This window comes from Hemitrygon akajei, chromosome 11 (assembly GCF_048418815.1).
Source record: "Hemitrygon akajei chromosome 11, sHemAka1.3, whole genome shotgun sequence".
Lineage (NCBI taxonomy): Eukaryota > Metazoa > Chordata > Chondrichthyes > Myliobatiformes > Dasyatidae > Hemitrygon > Hemitrygon akajei.
Window position 1 is genome coordinate 144016276 of NC_133134.1, and position 20317 is coordinate 144036592.

A 20317-nucleotide genomic window follows, 5' to 3' on the forward strand; every position below is an offset into this window, starting at 1 on the left:
CTTGTACTCTGGGAAACTTCCTACCAGGGAGTCACTGAACAAGTTTATGATTGGGACAAAAATTAATGTTCAATCCTTTCATCCAACAGACTAACTGACATCAGTTGCTCCATTCCTATAACCAGGCTTCTGCTAACTCAGCACGGTGGAGATATTATACCTGTGTAATTTTGGCTCTGTGTGGTCTTCATCATTTAAAAAATCCAAAAATGCTACTTTCTTTAAACATAAGAGGTTTTGAACCTTACAAGGTGATGTCATTGTTGATATGATGCTTCATCCTTCATTGAAAGATTGAAATAATTGGTCAGGCATTGTGCCACAATTGTCATACCCTTCCTTGTGCTGACGGTAATGCAGGCTTAAGCCATTTTCACAAGCATCCTGTCTGAGAATTTTATTTGTAGGAAGTTCTTTGTGACAAATATTGAATCACACAATTCATTTTGCAGTAAAGTTTCTCAGGAAGGAGACAGAGTTGATAGCATTTATTACTCATTTTCTGGTCCTATATTTCCTGATAGATGATGGTATCACAATATTATTGGAACTGAACTTAAAATATATTAATAATACTTTAAAAACCTTAAATTACAGCAGCATCCACAGACCAGAGACAATATTGCAAATTTGACATTTTCAAACAGGTGGAGTTAGTGATTACCGTTTTTGCCTAGTTTCAGGCATCGCTCTACCCAGGAATACCAGATCAGTGAAGCAGGTAATGTGAGTCTGACAGAATGGCATAGCAATAGGGGGTTCCCTGTAAATGAATGACACAGAATTCAAATGCATTCAAAATTTTTCTTTTATTTGAAGTGTGTCTCCATATTTGCCAATGATTTTGTCAATGGTAATATATTTTTCTCCCTGTTTGTTTCCAGAATCAGATATCCTTGGTATGGCTGCCTTTTTTGTTAGTGCTCGGTTTCCTAAGAAGTTGGTAATAGATCTTTTTCTCACACTTATGTAAACCTGATGGTAACATTAGGAAATTTCCATTACATTACACCCTCTAAAGTAGGAACACTGATCTATGTCAGGAAGTCTTGATTTTTGTCGACAAAACTGGGGGCTATGAGGCAAACGTGGGTGACACACTAATGCAGCTAATAGATCAGCTGCACAGAAACCTGTCAGAACATGAAGATGAAAAACTGAACTTGGTTCCATCAGAAAATGTGGAGGTCTCATTTTACTGCATACAGTACGTCCAGCTGTGAGCCACCCAGATGCTCTTTGAGACTGCTTTTGACCAGTTTTGCAATCTTTGCAAAGGACGGAGATTTGCCTTGTGTTAAATTTAACAGAAGTGGAAAACACAATATCAATGTGCCTAAAAATGTTTGCTGATAGTTGCTATTTTTATAATATTAAAAGACATTCTTTGGTGCTGTGCAGTGACAGAATTTTATAACAGTGTGAAGATTTTCCCTGTGATGACCTGGTTTCCTCTGAGTGCTCAGTTTTCAGTAGAAGTGTATTGTTTGGTTAACTGTTCCCTGTAAAATTACCCCGATGTTGTTTGGTGATAGAATTAATAGGAATGTGAGGAGCATAGAGTAAAGGGGAAAATATTATCAGGGAGCTATGATAGGCTTAATGAGCTAAATGGCTCATTATTTTATATGGAATTATGTGCTTGTGACTTGTTGCTGTGTCTTCTTGCTGGTTGAGTTTTAAGAGAAAAGCTTGTTGTCAAGCTAACACTGATAAATTGCTGCAATTAATTTTATAAGCCATGTGCCCCAACCACATTACAATAGCAATGGAAAAGGTTAGATGCCGAATCTTATGAAAGATATTGATACGTTTTTAAAATCCTTTTTATTCTGTCATCTTTCCCCTTCCTTTCCAGTCTTGAAGAAGAGTCTCAGTCCAAAGTGTCAACTGTTTTTTCATTTCCATAGTTGCCGCCTGACCTGCTGAGTTCCTTCCTCCATTTTGTATGTATAGCTTCAGACTTCCAGCATCTGCAGAATTTTTTGTGTTATTGATAAGCTCTGTTTAGAATGGTACAACATCTTTTTACAGCCTTGACTCTCTAGGCAAGAGGCAAATATTCTTTTACACCCCTGACTTGAGCTGTTTTTTTCTGGTTAGGAGGTATGAAAGTTTGTTAAATTTAACCGTAGTTCAGAATAACAGGGTCTTTGTGGCTCTGATCAGTACTGGTGTATTGAAGAAGCCACGTTTCAATAATTCCACCCCCAATTAAACTTCACAGTGGAAATCTTAATACTAAATACACTTGAACAGAAACACAGTAGTGATGTAAAGAGACATAATTTCCAAGGAAACACCATGCAGCTGTGGTTCCGGCATATGTGCAGAGGAATGTGTTTCCTTCCATCCCTGGAACATTATCAATCCTGCAGGTATTTAATCAGTAAATGCTGTTGACAAATATTATTCGTGTTTTGTTTCCATGTGCATTACACTTTCTTCTTTTTATTAGCCAGATTATTTTGACAAAACTAAAAAAGTCTTTTAAAATAGTTCAAACATTTTCAAATTTTGGTAACTTACAAAGAAGAGGCATAATTTCCTCAATAAAAATAAATTCAACTAGCTTTCCCATGGTTTGCACAAACTTTAGCATACCTAGCTACTAATACTATTGCAACCCTATTTTTAAAAGGAAGTGTGAAATATATGAAACACAAATATGATCTGTTTTAATTTATTCATCTGTGAGACAGATGATAGGAAGGAGATTCTGTTTACTGCGGGGGGAGTGGGGAGAGGTGTTGGGGTTGGAGACACATTAGTCCCCATTAAGCTATTCCAGTTTATTTCAGTGTGATTAATCCTACCCAATCGAGCAAACCACAATACTGCTTTCACAATATCGGTCATAGTGAACTGCAGACTACTGACAACTGTTATAGCAAGCCACTTCGGTAAATGGATCTGGATTCACTCACTGATGTCATATAATCAATATGACGGATCAACAAAACAACATGTGATGGATTACATACTGTCTTCTGAGTTTTTGTCTGATCAATGGTGCATTCTGTTGTTGGTAGATGGTGGGACAATTTCTAAGTACAACCTTATCTCCACTGTCTCCCTTGGTTGACAGGTCAAAGATCACTGTGAGGTCAAAGGAGGTCTTGCTTGATGCTCTTCCTGCATATTTGTTGGAATTGTCACTTGATGAAGATTATGTTCATGGTGCAGATTGATGGACAGTATCTGCACTGCATTCTGGAGCACAACAGTTCAGCTGCTGGGAGAAGGTGGTTGAAGAGACTTATGGTGATTCCTTTCCATGTGGTAATAGGATGGAGATCACTTTGTAGTTTGAAAAATCAGATTTGTCTCCCCTATTGGAGATGGTCACAATTACAATGTTTTTGATGTCCCATGTGCCCCCTTCCCTCCCATGAAGTGGGAGATAACACCGAAGAGGAGGCTGAAGAGAGCTGGTCTGTGCACATCAATACTCACAAATTTCTAAAGATGTGCATTTGAGCTAATGTGCTACAACACTGCGTAGTGTGGAAACTGCAGTGTGATGGGCAGGAGGGCTCTACAATGGGTATAGTTAAAGCTGCCCAACGCATCAACTGCACCTATCTACCAGCCGTCAAGGATATAATGTACAAAAAGGTGCTGGGAAAAGGTCAACAATATCATGAGAGGTCTCACTCACCCTGCTTATGAACTGTTTGCCCCACTCCCATCAAGGAAGATGCAATACAATATCCATGCCAAGACCGCTAGACTCAAAAGTAGTTGCATCCCTCAAGCTGTTAGGTTGATCAACACCTCCACCCATTAATCATCCTCACCTCATCAACTCCACCACCATGACATACGTTGCTTAGTGTCATATATATATATACACACACACATATAGAGGGTTATATATATATATATATATACAATTCGTCAGCTCTAAGTATATAACAGTTAAATGTACATTGTATTTTATGTGATTGTTTTTATATTTGTATTTATTGTGTGTTTCTTTTGTGTTTTTATTGTGTCCTTTATGCCTATTGTGTTTTATTAAGCTCCATCAGATCTAGTGTAACAATCATTTCATTTGAAGAATGACAATAAACAATCTGGAATATTGACACACGATGGCTTACAAACCATAATCTAATCAAAGGTTCCATTACTGACTATTAATGCAAATGGGGATCAAGCAAGTTATTAACCCTTTTCTCAACTTTTCTCACCACAATATTGGACCTTACCAATATTGGAAAGGGTACAGAGGAGATTTACCAGGATGCTGCCTGGTTTAGAGAGTATGCATTATGATCAGTGATTAAGGGAGCTAGGGCTTTACTCTCTGGAGAGAAGGAGGATGAGAGGAGACATGATAGAGGTATACAAGATATTGAGAAGAATAGATAGAGTGGACAGCCAGCGCCTCTTCCCCAGGGCACCACTGCTCAATACAAGAGGACATGGCTTTAAGGTAAGGGGTGGGAAGTTCAAGGGCAATATTAGAGGAAGGTTTTTTACTCAGAGAGTGATTGGTGCATGGAATGCACTGCCTGAGTCAGTGGTGGAGGCAGATACATTAGTGAAATTTAAGAGACTACTAGACAGGTATATGGAGGAATTTAAGGTGGGAGGTCATATGGAGGCAGGGTTTGAGGGTCAGCACAACACCGTGGGCCGAAGGGCCTGTATTGTGCTGTATTGTTCTATGTTATTTCTTCCAAAAAGCTTCCCACCGGTGTGGTGCTGATCTATAAGACACATGGGAGGCTGTTCAACATACACTTCCACCACTCCTGAACCAAGGTCACTTCAACCTCAAGCTGCAAACCATGTTTGGAAGTTATTGTGGATCCACTGGAGTCTATGAATGGGGCACTGCCCTCATCAGTCACTGAAGAAACTTCAGAAATGGATTAGTAACAAGTCATCCTTAATATGGAGGAATTTCTTAAAAAGAAGATAGTATTTTTGGTAACCATTAGGGTGAATTATTTTGGGGCCATGATTTTGTAGATGGAACATCTTTCTATTAATAAGTCCTTAATATTCTGTGTAGAAAATGCTTGCCTCCTCTATCTGACAGGGAGATGAGGACGTAAATCTTGAGCAGAGCATTCCATGAGTAGTCACGATACTCTTTCCGATCCTCTTATTCCTGCTTTGTCTCTGCTCTGACCTCTGGACTTCAAGTTCTGGATCCTCTATATGTTCTTCTTCCAGCACCAGTTCTTTGTGAGGGGATACAGCTTGAAGTGCAAAGTTTCTGATGCAGGATTCTGACTTGAAACATCAACTTACACTTACTACCTCCTTAGATGCTGCTTTAACTGATGAGTTCCTCCAGTGCTTTATTTTATTTTATTTCAGATTTAGCTTCTGCAGTGTCTTCAGTCTTCTATACCTGCTTGATATATTCTTCAAGGTGTGCCAAGACTGAATCTTACCTTGAACAGATTTATGAAGAGTATCTTCAGCAGAGTAATGGTACTATATGTTCCTATATCATCTGTGTCATTTGGTAAATCTAGTTGTATCTATGCACTGAACTGAGATGCCATTTATTCCCCAGTGTGGTCACTTGGCATAAAGAAGTCATGAGAACTTCCTAGAAACAGAGTTTTGACCCTCAGGTAATTTTTCTGCATATTAAGAGGGTATAAGTCTCCCCGCTCGGGAAAGGCTCAGAGGAGCCTAATTGTGACATACAATCAGTGGCCACTTTATTAGGTACACCTTGATGGACCATCAATAACTCTCGGAGACGGGAGGTGAATAATAGGCTTTTATTAGCTGCAAGAGACCATCACACAACATCCTGGAGACTGAGGGAGGAGCAGTGCCTCCAATCGCCTTTATACAGGGGTCTGTGGGAGGAGCCACAGGAGCAGTCAGCATAGGGGCGTGTCCAGACAGGTATATGTAGTTCACCACATTCACCTCCCCTTTGTTTTAAAAGAGCATCCCCATGGGGCAAAGTTTCTCACAAGTATATTTACAGGTAAAGTCTATCAGGCGGTCGAATCTGTCGCTGCGATCTACGTAGCACCAGCTGTGATTGCACCGGTGACGGTGGTTGTGCTGGTTCCGGCCTGACTTGAGGTGCCAGCCCATTAGGCGTCAGTAATCCCTCATGCGTGTGCGAGGAGCCCGGTATGGGAGTGTCGTGAGGAGTCTGTGTAGGGCTTGGTGTGTGCGGTGTCTCGTGGGTATATACATCATTGGGTACGGGGTTCATAGTCACCGTGGAGTGTTCGGGGTAGGGGTCTGGTGCTCCTGCGGGCACCAGGTCGCGGATGGAGACCATGTCCTCCCGCCCATCAGGTAAGACCACGTAGGCATACTGGGGGTTCGCATGAAGTAGGTGAACCCTCTCGACCATCGGGGAGTATTTATTGCTCCTCACATGTTTCCGGAGCAGCACTGGCCCTGGGGACATCAGCCAAGCCGGTAGGGTGGTCCCAGTGGCAGACTTCCTGGGAAAAGAAAAGAGTTGCTCATGAGGGGTGGCATTGGTGGACGTGCATAACAGGGAACGGATGGAGTGGAGTGCCTCGGGGAGGACCTCCTGCCATCGAGAGACCGGCAATCCCTTTGACCTAAGGGCTAAGAGTGTGGCCTTCCACACTGTGGCATTCTCCCTCTCCACCTGTCCATTCTCCCGGGGATTATAGCTCGTGGTCCTACTAGTAGCAATACCCCTAGCCAGCAGGTACTGGCGCAGCTCGTCACTCATAAAGGAGGACCTCTCTATAACTGTGGATATAGCAGGGATATCCGAACAGAGTGAAGAGCTGGCGCAGGGCTTTTATAACGGACGTGGCAGTGGTATCGGGGCAGGGGATGGCAAAGGGGAACCGCGAGTACTCGTCGATTATGTTGAGAAAGTAGACATTGCGGTCAGTGGAGGGAAGGGGGCCCTTAAAGTCGACACTCAGTCGCTCAAAGGGGCAGGTGGCCTTGAAAAGTTGTGCCTTTTCAGGACAGTAGAAGTGCGGTTTGCACTCAGCGCAGACTCGGCAGTCCCTGGTCATCATCCTGATGTCCTCAAGGGAGTAAGGCAGGTTCCGGGCTTTCACGAAATGGTAAAATCGGGTGACCCCCGAGTGGCAAAGATGTGCATGGAGGGTGTATAGCCGGTTGAGCTGCGCGCTGCCACACGCTCCCCAGGATAGGGCATCAGGGGGCTCATTGAGCCTTCCAGGCCGGTACAGGATATCATAGTTGTAGGTGGAGAGTTCCATTCTCCACCGTAAAATTTTATCATTTTTGATTTTGCCCCGCTGTTGGTTGCTGAACATGAACGCAACTGAGCGCTGGTCGGTCAGCAAGGTGAACCTTTTGCCGGTGAGATAGTGCCTCCAGTGCCTAATAGCTTCCACTATGGCCTGGGCTTCTTTCTCCACCGTGGAGTGCCAAATTTCAGGGCCTTGAAGGGTACGAGAGAAGAATGCTACCGGCCTTCCTGCCTGATTGAGGGTAGCAGCCAGCGCGAAGTCGGAGGCGTCACTCTCTACTTGGAAGGGAAGGGTCTCGTCCACCGCATACATCGTTGCTTTGGCAATGTCCCCTTTAATGTGGTTGAAGGCCGTGTGGGCCTCGTCTGAGAGGGGAAATGCGGTGGACTTGACCAGGGGGCAGGCCTTGTCTGCGTAGTGAGGGACCCATTGGGCATAATAGGAAAAGAAGCCCAGGCACCGTTTGAGGGCTCTGAGGGTAGTGGGAAGAGGGAGTTCCAACAGGGGGCGCATACGGTCGGGGTCAGGGCCAATGACCCTGTTCTCCATGACATACCCAAGAATAGCAAGTCAGGCGGTTCCAAACACACACTTGTCCCTGTTACAGGTAAGGTTAAGAGCTTTGGCCGCTTGGAAAAATTGTTGGAGGTTAGTGTTGTGATCCTGCCAGTTGTGACCGCAGATGGTGATATTATCCAGATATGGGAACGTGGCCTTCAATTGGCACTGGTCCACCATCCGGTCCATTTCCCTCTGGAAGACAGAGACACCATTCGTAACACCGAAGGGGACACGCAGGTAGTGATAGAACCTGCCGCCCGCCTCGAAGGCAGTGTAGGAGCGGTCCTCCGGGCAGATGGGGAGCTGACGGTAAGCGGATTTCAGGTCTATGGTCGAGTACACCTTGTACTGAACTATCTGATTGACCATATCCGCGATGCGGGGTAGGGGGTATGCGTCAAGCTGCGTGAACCTATTGATGGTCTGGCTATAGTCCACAACCATACTATTTTTCTGCCTGGTCCGAACAACGACCACCTGGGCCCTCCAAGGACTTGTGCTTGGCTCAATGATCCCCTCCCTGAGCAGCTGCTGCACCTCCGACTTAATGAAGGCCCTGTCCCCCACACTGTACCTCCTGCTTTTAGTTGCCACAGGTTTACAGTCAGGGCTCAGGTTGGCGAACAGTGGTGGGGGAGGGATCTTGAGGGTGGAGAGGCTGCAAGTGGTGTCAGTAGCACAGCCGTTGGCATGGTGTTGGGTGGGATGTGCAGGTCGGTGTGTATGTGTGGTCAGTAGCGGGGCATATGACGAAGTCCCACAAAACTGAGGATTTCTGACAGTGATTGGTGGGAGGGGCCCGTCATACTCCATTGTCACACTTTTCAGGTGGCTCTGGAAGTCAAGCCCCAATAGCACAGGGGCACACAGTTGAGGCATGACCAGTAACACAAAGTCCCGATATTCTGTGTCCTGCACCACCAATGTCGCTACACAACCCCCCCAGATGTCTGTGGAATGCGATCCAGAAGCCATGGTGACCTTCTGGCTTACCGGCCGTGTCACGAGTCTGCAGCGTTGCACCATGTCCGGGTGAATAAAACTCTCAGTGCTGCCCGTGTCAAACAGGCAGCTAGTCCTGTGCCCCTCCACCAGGATGTCCATCATTGACCTTGCAAGCTGGTGTGGAGCACTTTGGTCGAGGGTTACGGAGGCCAGAGTTGAATCGCCGTCGTGGTGCCCGGTAAGCACCCGTGGGTCGGAGGCGGGGCAAGGTGGCGCCGACAAAGATGGCGACCCCCATGCCTTGCACGCGGTGCTGCTCGACCCCGCTCGTGGTTTGGACTTACAGACCTTGGCGAAGTGGCCCTTCTTTCCACAGCTGGAGCAGGTAGCTTCGCGGGCTGGGCAGCATTTTCGGGGGTGCTTTTCGAGTCCGCAGAAGTAACACTGCACGGACTTGCGACCGGCAGCAGCCATGGTCGATTCGCCGGCAGGTTGCGGGGAGTTCACGGACTCGCGAGTGGCAGCAGCTGTGGTCGATTCGCCGGCGGGTGGCGGGGTCTGCAACATCCATGGGACCAGCGGGAGATCTCGCGGCTGGACAGCATCAGCGTTGTGCAGAGCAGCCTCCAGCATGTCGGCCAGCTTGATCACCAACTGTAAGGTAAGATCAGCGTGTTCCAGCAGCCGCTGGCGCACGTACACTGACCTGATCCCCGTAACGAAGGCGTCTCATACCAGGAGCTCCGCATGTTGTTCCGCTGTCAGTCCCCTGCAGTCGCAGGCCCGCACGAGTGTCTGTAGGGCTCGGACAAACTCAGCGCTCGACTCTCCGGCCCGCTGCCACCGCGTCGCTAATCGATGTCTTGCGTAGATGGTGTTCACCGGCCGCAGGTACTGTCTTTTGAGGGAGTTCAGTGCCCCTTGGTAGGTCGGCAGGTCCCTGATTAGGGAGTATACCCGTGGACAGACCCTGGAAAGGAGAACTCTGTGCATGATAGCAGGCTCAGTCACGCGAATCTCTTCCAGGTACGATTGGAAGCACGCAAGCCAGAGTTCAAAGGCAATGGCTGCTTCAGAAGATTGAGGAGCAATGTCCAATTTATCTGGTCATAAAATACTCTCCATGTTTTAAAATTGCAGCTAATAAAATTGATGCAGCATCAATAACATTCGGAGATGGGAGGTGAACAACAGGCTTTTATTAGCAGCAAGAGACCACCACACAACATCCTGGAGACTGAGGGAGGAGCAGTGCCTCCAACCGCCTTTATACAGGGGTCTGTGGGAGGAGCCACAGGAGCAGTCAGCAGAGGGGCGTGTCCAGACAGGTATATGCAGTTCACCACACACCTGTACATCTGCTCATCAATGCAAATATCTAATTAGCCAACACACACAAAATGGTGCAGGAACTTAGCAGGTCAGGCAGCGTCTATGGAAAAGCATTATTTAGTTGACGTCTTGGGCTGAGACACCGACTATTTACTCAATGCATAAAGCATGCAGACATTGTCAAGAGGTTCTGTTGTTGTTTGGACCGAACATCAGAATGGGGAAGAAATGTGATCTAAGTGACCTTAACCATGGAAATGTTTGTTGCTGCCAGACAGGGTGAGTATCTCAGAAGCTGATGATCTCCTGCAACTTTCACACACAATAGTCAAATGCTGCAAAGAGCAAAGAACTTCCAGTGAGCAGCATTTCTGTGAGTGGAAACATCTTATTAATGAGAAAGGTCAGAGGAGACTGGTTTAAGCTGATGGGAGGGTGATCATAACTGAAATAACTACACATTACCACAATGCTGCGCAGAAGAGCATCTCTGAACACACAACACATCGACCCTTGTAGTGGCTGGGCTACAGCAGCAGAAGACCAGAAACATACATTTCATTGGCCTCTGTATTAGGCGCAGGAGGTGCCATCTGTACCTAATAAAGTGGCCACTGAGAGTATGAGTGTGGTCAATGTTTGCCTACACTCTTGGGAAGACAGCAATATTAGCGGATCTCAGGGCTCAAAGCTGTTACTTCCTCTTCCTTGAGATCAAAATATTCAAAATCATTCCTTCATGGAAGTAGTCTCTTGGTGTCTCTCTCATGTGAAGAATGACCAACAAATTGCATAAAATTGCAACAAATGGCAGAAAATTACTATGGGCATTTGAGGGCAGTGGAACACAAGCCCGAGAGCAAGGAATGAGCTGATGTTTGACCATTACTGGAGCGGACTTGGGGTCAAATTGAAGCAGCTGGAGCCAGGCCCGAGAGCAAAGAACAAGCCTATGTTTGGCTGCTTTAAGTACAGGGCCCGATAAAGAAGTTGATGTGTCAGGGCCTTGCTGCTCCATGAGGTTTACTCTTCTCTGCACTGAAATGAGGCTGTAGTTTGCAACTAATGGACTCCTGGACCAGCTGTAGTGATGAACTGGCATTGTGGTTGAAGATTCACTTTGGTGAACATTCGGTCTAAGTGTTGTTTGCTTAATTATTATTTTTAGCATGAGTTGGTTTTTTTTTGCACATTGGGTGTTTGAAGGCCTTATTAATGCGTTCTGTTGGGATTCTTTGATTTAGTGCCTGCTTATAAGAAAGAAAATTTCAATGTTTTCTGTGGTGTACATACCTTGATAATAAATGTACTTTGAAATTTGAAATTTGAATGATCCTTTAGTCAGAAAATTGGGAGTCAAGGAGACATTGACTTCCATGAGGAGACCAGACATGGGAGAGTGACCAAATTGCTCGTCTTAGTTATGCCTCCTTCAGAAAATCTGAGCCTGAAAATTCCTTGTTTATCTCAAGGTCCAAGGAGAATGTGGCCTCCCTGAAAACTCACAGACTAGTGGGCTTTTGAGTAATAGGCACTCGTTTCCTGCCCACCCAGTCTATGCTGAGTGGCCATCCCATCAACTTAATGCTGGAAAAAACTCTCCCTGTTAGATGTAGCATTGACTGCACTCTGGAAAATGTTTGAGAAGCCTGCCTTCAGTTGTGAATCTGTTCAATCGGGTATTCTGATGCCAGCTGAATGTCGTTTAAGTAATGAGAAAAGCAACAAACCTGCACAATGTTCTTCAACAAAAGTCAGGAACTTCAATTTGACCTCCAGTTTATATCAGGAAGGACAGAAATGGACGTGGTGCAGATAGTGTTGCACTAGCCACACACCTCACATAAGGAAAATGTAACACGTGCTTATGGCAATGTTGCACAGTAGAGCCTCATCCAATTTCACAATCTGCACAATTTCACCTAGAATTAGTCACTGGAATGATCAACTCTATCTACAAAGGATGATAGGTACCTAAACAGGCATTAATCAGTCAGATTTATTGGCATGTGGTAAGTTTGTGATCTAATAATTCTAGTAGAAGCAAAACTTGCTGAGTATGCATCTTCATTGCATTTTTCTGAAAGCTGTTTTCCTTCTTCCACTCTATAGTATCCTGTGGAGTTTCATGTGCTGCATTTTGTTCTGTTTGCTGCAGTTTGCTTGTGACATTATTTAAACTCCTTGCCGAGATCACTGGCTTGCTACATTCTCAACCTGCTGCAAACTGTTTTTGCTCAGCATTTGATCTGGAATCATGTTTTTTTTTGTATTTGGTAAATTAGCTGAATTTCCCTATGCTGGTGCAGTGTTTTGAAGTGAAGCAGATATTTCACATCTGCCCCCACAGATACTGCGTGACCTCCAGCACTTTGTGTTTTGTTTTGCTCCAGGTTCCAGATTTGCAGTTTCTTGTGCCTTCAATTCAATTAATTTGACATCATGGAATTTATTGATATTTACCTCAGATTTTTGAGTTGAGTTGCTTTGAAATTACTCTGTAAAGAAAACGTCAACCTTTATGATTTGGTTTAATTTAAATGTTCTGTTTAATAGTGTTTAGAATTAAGTAAAATAAAACAGCCAGTACAGAAAGGGTTAATCCAAAGCATGCATCATGTAGAATGGCAAGTTACCTAAAGTCAGTGTTGCCTTCTGCAGAGTATGCAGTGTTTGCTAATTCTGATCATTTATTGCCAGGCTGACATCTCCAGACTCTGTCTGATGGGAATGAGCAGCCAGTTTATCTTGGGCCCTTTGATGTAGACAGAAGTGTGTGTTCTCAATCAATGCATGCATGCACCATTCTGTATTTCAGTACCTCTTTATACAGTATCAGAGGTGACTTCCTGCCACTAAAAATAATATGAGCCTTGGGTCCTGGGTAACTGTTAAGGAACAGACAAACATTAAAGCTTTACTTAATCTTTTCTCTGTTTGTGACTGGATGTAGTGTTATCTGCAGTGATATACTGGTGGTATGCGATCAAACAATTGATGCAAGAAAAAAAAATTGGTTCCAAGGAGTGAAGTGGTTTGATGTGTAGATATTGGAAAGAATCTGGACCTTTAAGAGCCAGCCATGTGTTACATAGATCATCAGAAATTTGGCAATAGATTGAATTTGGATTCAAACTTTTCTGTAATATCTGAAACATTTGCAAATTCCATTTGATGTTATTGTTGATATTGGTTCTTACAGAAAGTGCACACCAAGTTAAACTTATAGTTTGGAGGATGAATAATAGGAAAATTTTAATTTCTTTGTATTCAAACAATGATGGTGGATGGATTCCTTTGTCCTATTGTAGGATTTTGTGAACAAAGCATGCAAGAGTTATTTCATGTGCTTCAAACTACATTCATGTCCTATTTTACTGTATTTTTAATATCTCAAAATACACCAAGATTTACCAAACAAAAGCAAGCCAAAATATAGAGATGTAAACAAATCCTTAACTCATATCTACAACCATTTGTACATGATATGCCTGAAGACTCTCTCACCTAGATGGGGTCAGTTGTGCTGTGAGGATTACATTCCTTGACTTCTCTAGTGCCTTTAACACCATCCAGCCCAAGATCTTAAGGCACAAACTAACGGAGATGGGAGTAGACTCTCACATGGTGGATTGGATAGTGGACTACTTGACAGATAGACCTCAGTATGTGCGGTTGGGAGACTGTAGGTCTGACACAGTGGTCAGCAGCACAGGAGCGCCGCAGGGAACCGTACTCTCTCCGGTCCTGTTCACCCTGTACACATCAGACTTCCAATATAACTCGGAGTCCTGCCATGTGCAGAAGTTCGCTGATGACACGGCCATAGTGGGGTGTGTCAGGAATGGACAGGAGGAGGAGTATAGGAAACTGATACAGGACTTTGTGATATGGTGCGACTCAAACTACCTGCGTCTCAATATCACCAAGACCAAGGAGATGGTGGTGGACTTTAGGAGATCTAGGCCTCATATGGAGCCAGTGATCTTTAATGGAGAATGTGTGGAGCAGGTTAAGACCTTCAAGTATCTGGGAGTACAGTTAGACGAGAAGCTAGACTGGACTGCCAACACAGATGCCTTGTGCAGGAAGGCACAGAGTCGACAATGAAGGTTGGCGTCATTCAATGTCTGTAGTGAGATGCTGAAGATGTTCTATGGGTCAGTTGTGGAGAGCGCCCTCTTCTTTGTGGTGGCGTGTTGGGGAGGAAGCATTAAGAAGAGGGATGCCTCACGTCTTAATAAGCTGGTAAGGAAGGCGGGCTCTGTCGTGGGCAAAGTACTGGAGAGTTTAACATCGGTAGCTGAGCGAAGGGCGCTGAGTAGGCTACGGTCAATTATGGAAAACTCTGAACATCCTCTACATAGCACCATCCAGAGACAGAGAAGCAGTTTCAGCGACAGGTTACTATCGATGCAATGCTCCTCAGACAGGATGAAGAGGTCAATACTCCCCAATGCCATTAGGCTTTACAATTCTACCGCCAGGACTTAAGAACTTTTTAAAAGCTATTATTAATGCTTTTTGAGATAGTGATTTAGATGCATTTCATATTTTTTACTGAGTTAAGTATTGTATGTAATTAGTTTTGCTACAACAAGTGTATGGGACATTGGAAAAAAAGTTGAATTTCCCCATGGGGATGAATAAAGTATCTATCTATCTATCTATCTATCTATCTATCTATCTATCTATCTATCTATCTATCTATCAGCTTTAAAGAGGCGTGCACTCTCTATTGTTGAAAGAAATATCATAGTCCACAAACCTGTAATAGATCTTGTGGTAAGGACTTCCTATTTTTGAATTAGATGCTGTCAAGGGAAAGCAAACCGAAACATTGGTAAACAGTAGTTGTAATGCAAACGATGTTTTTCAGTTTTTGGCATCCGTTGTCATTGGAAAGGGTAGCATTTATTGCCCATTCCTAATTGTCCTTGAAGGTGGCGGTAAACCACCTTCTTAAATCTTTTGGAGAAAGCATTCCCAAAGCACTGTTGGATTGTGGGTAACATGAACGAGACTCAGTGACAATGAAGTATAAGGGAAAATATTTCCAAGATAGCACGTCAGTGGGGAACCTGCAGAGAGTACTTTTGTTATGTGGTCTACTGCCTTTGCCATTTTTGGTAGCAGTGTTCGTGGTTTTGGGAGATGCTAAAAGGATGACTCAGTGGCACATCTTGCAGAGTAACTCTCTCACAGCTCAGCAACCCGAGTTCAAACTGAGTGTCTGGTGCTGTCATGTAGAGTTTGTATATTTTTACTCTGACGTATGTGTTTCCTAGGAAGTGAATTGGCCACTGTAAATTACCATTATGTGTAGATGAGTGGTAGAATAAGTGGGGTTGATGGGGGGGGGGGGGGCGGGGGAGAGACTGATGAGAACATAGGGAGGATAAAATGGGTTAGAGGAGGATTAGTGTAAAACTGGGGACTTGATGTGGACTCAGAGAACTGAACTGTTTGTTTTGGTGCTGTACCTATGACTCTAAGACAAAGCCTTGGAGAACATCTCAGTGCATTTAGTGGATAGTACCCATCAGTGTGCAGCTTATGTAGGAAATCAGTTCTTTGGGTGGTGGATAGATTCCTTCTTCCTATTGTAGGATTTTGTGAATAAAACATGCAAGGGTCATTTAATGTGCTTAGCAAAAGCCACAGCCCTTTAATTCCATTACAAACAAACCAAAAGCCTTACACTGATGTTATTATGTCAGACACAGTCTCTTAAATGAACACAACAACTCAATGACGGTGCTAGTGAAATATGTAGAACTTCTCTACTATGAACAATATGTGTCATCTGTCACCCATTACGTTATCCTATACAGCCACCCCACCCCCAGAATTCACCAAAACTGGTATTGTGAGTCTGTCCAGGGCTCATACGAGCCTCCTGGCTCAGGTTCCGTGTGCCTTGCTTAGAGTAACAACAGTAGACCCTGCAGTGGATAGTGAGGTCAGCTGAGAAGGTCATCGGGGTCTCTCTTCCCGCCATCACGGACATTTACACTACATGCTGCATCCACAAAGGAAACAGCATTATGAAGGACCCCATGCACCCCTCATACAATCTCTTCTCCCTCCTGCCATCTGGGAAAAGGCTCTGAAGCATTCGGGCTCTCACAGCCAGACTACGTAACAGTTTCTTCCCCCAAGCTATCAGACTCCTCAATACCCAGAGCCTGGACTAACACATTACTGCCCTATTGTCCTGTTTACTATTTATTGTAATGTCTGGACTGTTTTGTGCACTTTATGCAGTCCTGGGTAGGTCTGTAATCTAGTGTAGTTGTTTTTTTTTCTCTCGGTGTTGTTTTTTATGTAGTTCAGTCTAGTTTTTGTACTGTGTCTTGTAACATCATGGTCCTGAAAAACGTTGTCTCATTTTTACTATGTACCGTACATAGCAGTTATGGTCAAAATGACAATAAAAGTGACTTGACTTGACTTGACTCATCAGGAGGTGTACTGACATGCGTATGTTTATGTTGTGGTGCAGGGGGTATGATAGTGGAACCATCTGGGACTTGGTGGGCCAGTTTAAGGTGATCTACAGAAACACATTCATGTCTACCCTTCCTATCTACAATAAGAGTCTTTTAACTCTGTTCCAAACTGCAGAATGAGCCAGTGTAAGGGAGCCTAAGGTGTTGTTGATGTGCATCATGGTGGACAAAAATGAACGAGGTAGAACGTAGGTCAACTGAAAACCAAGAGTTCTGCACGTCATGATGGGAGGTCGGAGTAGGTGGAATAGGTGCAAAAGAATTGAGTTAACTGAGGAGGGTGGCATGCTGATGAGATGCCAAACTGGCAGTCGTACCATCAGGAATAAAATCACTTAGCACCAATTCAGCTGTGGAGGACTGCAGTCATTCTGAGGCCCAGCAGGACCCACAGGAGACACTCATGCCAACATTTGTCAATTAGGCAGGCCTTCAGAGCAGCCGTTAAGGAACAGTGAAAGCGCTCACACAGGCTATTGGGCTGTGGGCGATGAACTGTGGGGTGATGTAACTTAACACCAAGATTCTGGCCCATTGCACCCTAGAGGTCTGAGATGAAATGGGGACCGTGATCAGAAGAAATATCAGATGCAGTGCTGAGCTGGGCAACCCAGGTGCTGATGAATGCCTAAGCCATGTCTGCAGCCATCATAGATGCTAGAGGGTCAGCCGCTGGCCTCCTGGTGGTACGGTCCATCATTATATGGAGATAAGTGAAACTGTAGGAGGGGCGAGGGCAAGGACCAACCAGGTCCACATTGACGTCACTCAGGGATCTCAAAAGGTACATGGCAGTTATTTTTCACTCAGTGACACACAACACTGGTTGCACTCCAGTCTCGCACATCGACCATTCATGCAGGTGAAACCCAGGTTAATTAAACCCAAAGATGTACCGTTAGAAAGCTCTACCTGAGGAGGGATGAAAACAAGGGTTACCGATTTTAAAAAAAAAGAGAACTTGTAAAAAAAAACGCTATGCGAGGGCAGGGCAGGCTGGACGCAGGCATGGATAAAGAGAGAAACACAGCAACAATTAGAAGCTGAAGACATGAATTGTTAGGAGTGGAATTAGTAGTGAGTATCTTAATCTTACTAACTTGGAAACCTCAGGGCGAAATCCCTGGAGGAGAGACAATAGTGATAAAAGATTTATTGAAGCTACAGCTATAACATGCAGCAGCTATAATGAGACAATATCAGCAGAGACCAGTGTCCAAAATCCCTACTGTGTAGTCGGGAATTAGTTCTGTAGAATCATAAAGAGGATTTCGTCAAGTTTTATACAAGTTTGTGAATTGACTTTCTGTGGATGATAAACTATTTCAATCCAATGATCTAAGAAACAAGATGGCGAGCCACACAAGATGAAGAACATGCATGGGAAAAGATATGTGTAATGACACAGAGGATTTAATACTGTTGGATGTATAAGTTTATTTTCATTCGAAGAATCCGAATTTGATTTTCTGCAAGAACTGATTATTTTGCAAAGACTTTGATAAGTTACTGAATGAGATTTAATTTCTTTAAAAGTTGTGATGTTGGAGAATTGTCATGAAAGGAGTTAAACAGTGTATATATAATTTTTGAATTTGAATTTAAACTTGTAGAGATACTACCTGGAACGGAAAGGGAGGTTAACTATGATACTTAAGAATAGGAATTATATTTAGTGTTCCAACTAACTAGGGTTAAGTAAAAAGGAAAGTTTAGTCTGTAAACTTTTAAATAATAACACTAGATCTAATTAGTTAGAGAGATTAGAGTAATAAAGGAATCTCACTGATTCTAATTAAAAAAGAACTTGTTCTGGTTTGATGTCGAAGATTTGGAACCTAAACAGAATGTTGGAATTTTGAATTGTTCTTGCTCCTGTAAATATTTTGTACATATTGCTTTTTCTTATAAACAAAACCTTATTTCCAAAAGTGTGTGGTTTCTATTCACTGCTTCCTTCCGATACCGAAAGTTTTCTGATGGCCTACCAGCACCTAGTGTAATTTGATTTTCTCAAAAGATTGCGACGACCAGTCACATGTGATAGGACTGGTCCTACACAGGTGTTAGACATGTGATTAGGAGCATTGCCTTTAAGCACACTATACAAGGGGAGCATAAGTTCAGCAGCACATGGAATGAAAGAGTAATAGAAATTCACCATACCCAAGAACTCTTGCAGTGTTTTGGTAGTGCAGGGCAATGGAAAGTCCAGAATAGCACTGATTTTTGACAGCAGGGGTATTTCACTCTCTGTGGAGATTGGTGGCTGAGAAAGTGAATTGTAGACAACCTGAAATGGCATATAGTAGGTATAATGAACAGCCCATGTAGCTTAAGCCACTGAAATGTGTGTGGAAATGTGAGAAATGTTCGGTTTTGAATGCACTGGTGACAAGTATGTCGTCCAGGTAAACAAAATCAGACTTTTAACACAGTTCATTTGTCACTAGGAAATCTGTGCTGCAGTTTTTCAACCCAAACAGCATGCACAGAAATTCAAATAAGCCAAACGGGGTTATAATAACAGCTTTGGGAACATCCTCAGCTCACGCAGGCACATGATGGTAGACCCTGACTAAGTCCACTTTATAAAAAATTATCTTTCCAGCTAAGTATGCCAAAAAGTCTTGAATATGAGAGACCAGGTAATGAACGGGAGGTGGTGGCCTCGTTAAGACAGTGGCAATTGCCACATAGATGGCAACCACAGGCAGGCTGAGGGACCACGTGGAGGGGCGAAGCCTGAGGGTTATTCAACCTGCGTACAGTGCCAAGCAGTTCCACGTTAGCAAACTCGGCCTTCGCGCTGGCCAGCTTTTCTGAGTCCAGTCTGTGCACACAGCTGTGGACCAGCAAGACAATTCTGGCAATGTGGTGCTTGACCCCCATGCTTTGGGACGTGTAGTGGAAAATGTGGGTTTAGTGAGGTTTGGGAATTCACCCAGCAGGCGAGTGAACTCACATGTGGCGATGCTTGTTCTAGACAGAGTCGTCGTGGGGATCCAGCATTTTTGTTTTTGTTTCCAGAGATCTATATTGAGCCAAACAAAGTCTCATGCTTTGCGTCATTTACTGAAGCTGAATTGTGTTTGGATCCGGATCCTGTTGCCATTGGTAGCCTCTGCTGGCAGAACACTCGCTTTATTGACCGTGTCACACAGGAAGTACCGCCCTAAAAAGGTGGCCATAGAGAATAATAGACGACCCTGGTTGCTGGAACCCCTGATGTCCCCATTCGCTGGCATTGTTGAAGCTGCATGGTGGTCAGCACTTCTTGGCATTTGTGGTAAAAACATAGACCTGCCATTGTCTGGTTCACAGCCACGGGCATGAGCCTGCTGGAGGCTCTGCTAACAGGGCTTATTGAGAGAGGGAAAGGAGGAGGAACGATGCACATCTGACTGGCTGAGTGTAGACCATCTGCCATTTTAGCAAGCTCCCTATAGTCCTACATGGGTGACTTAGTGAGGGCTGTGAGAACTTCATCAGGCATTTGTTGCATAAAGATTTCATTAAAAATAAAACAAGGTGGTGATTGCCCAGGAGAAATATTATGTCCATTAGCTCTGAAGGCCTAGAAAAACCCAGACCAGACAGGGAGAGCAACAATTTGACCCACTCAGACACAGACAGTCCAAAAGACAGAAATAGGTGAGCTTTCAGAGTAACATATTTATCACATGCAGTTGGGTGTTCTTATAGACTCACCACTCTGGCTGCAGTGGAACTACTTAGTGATGCTATGACATAGTAAAATTT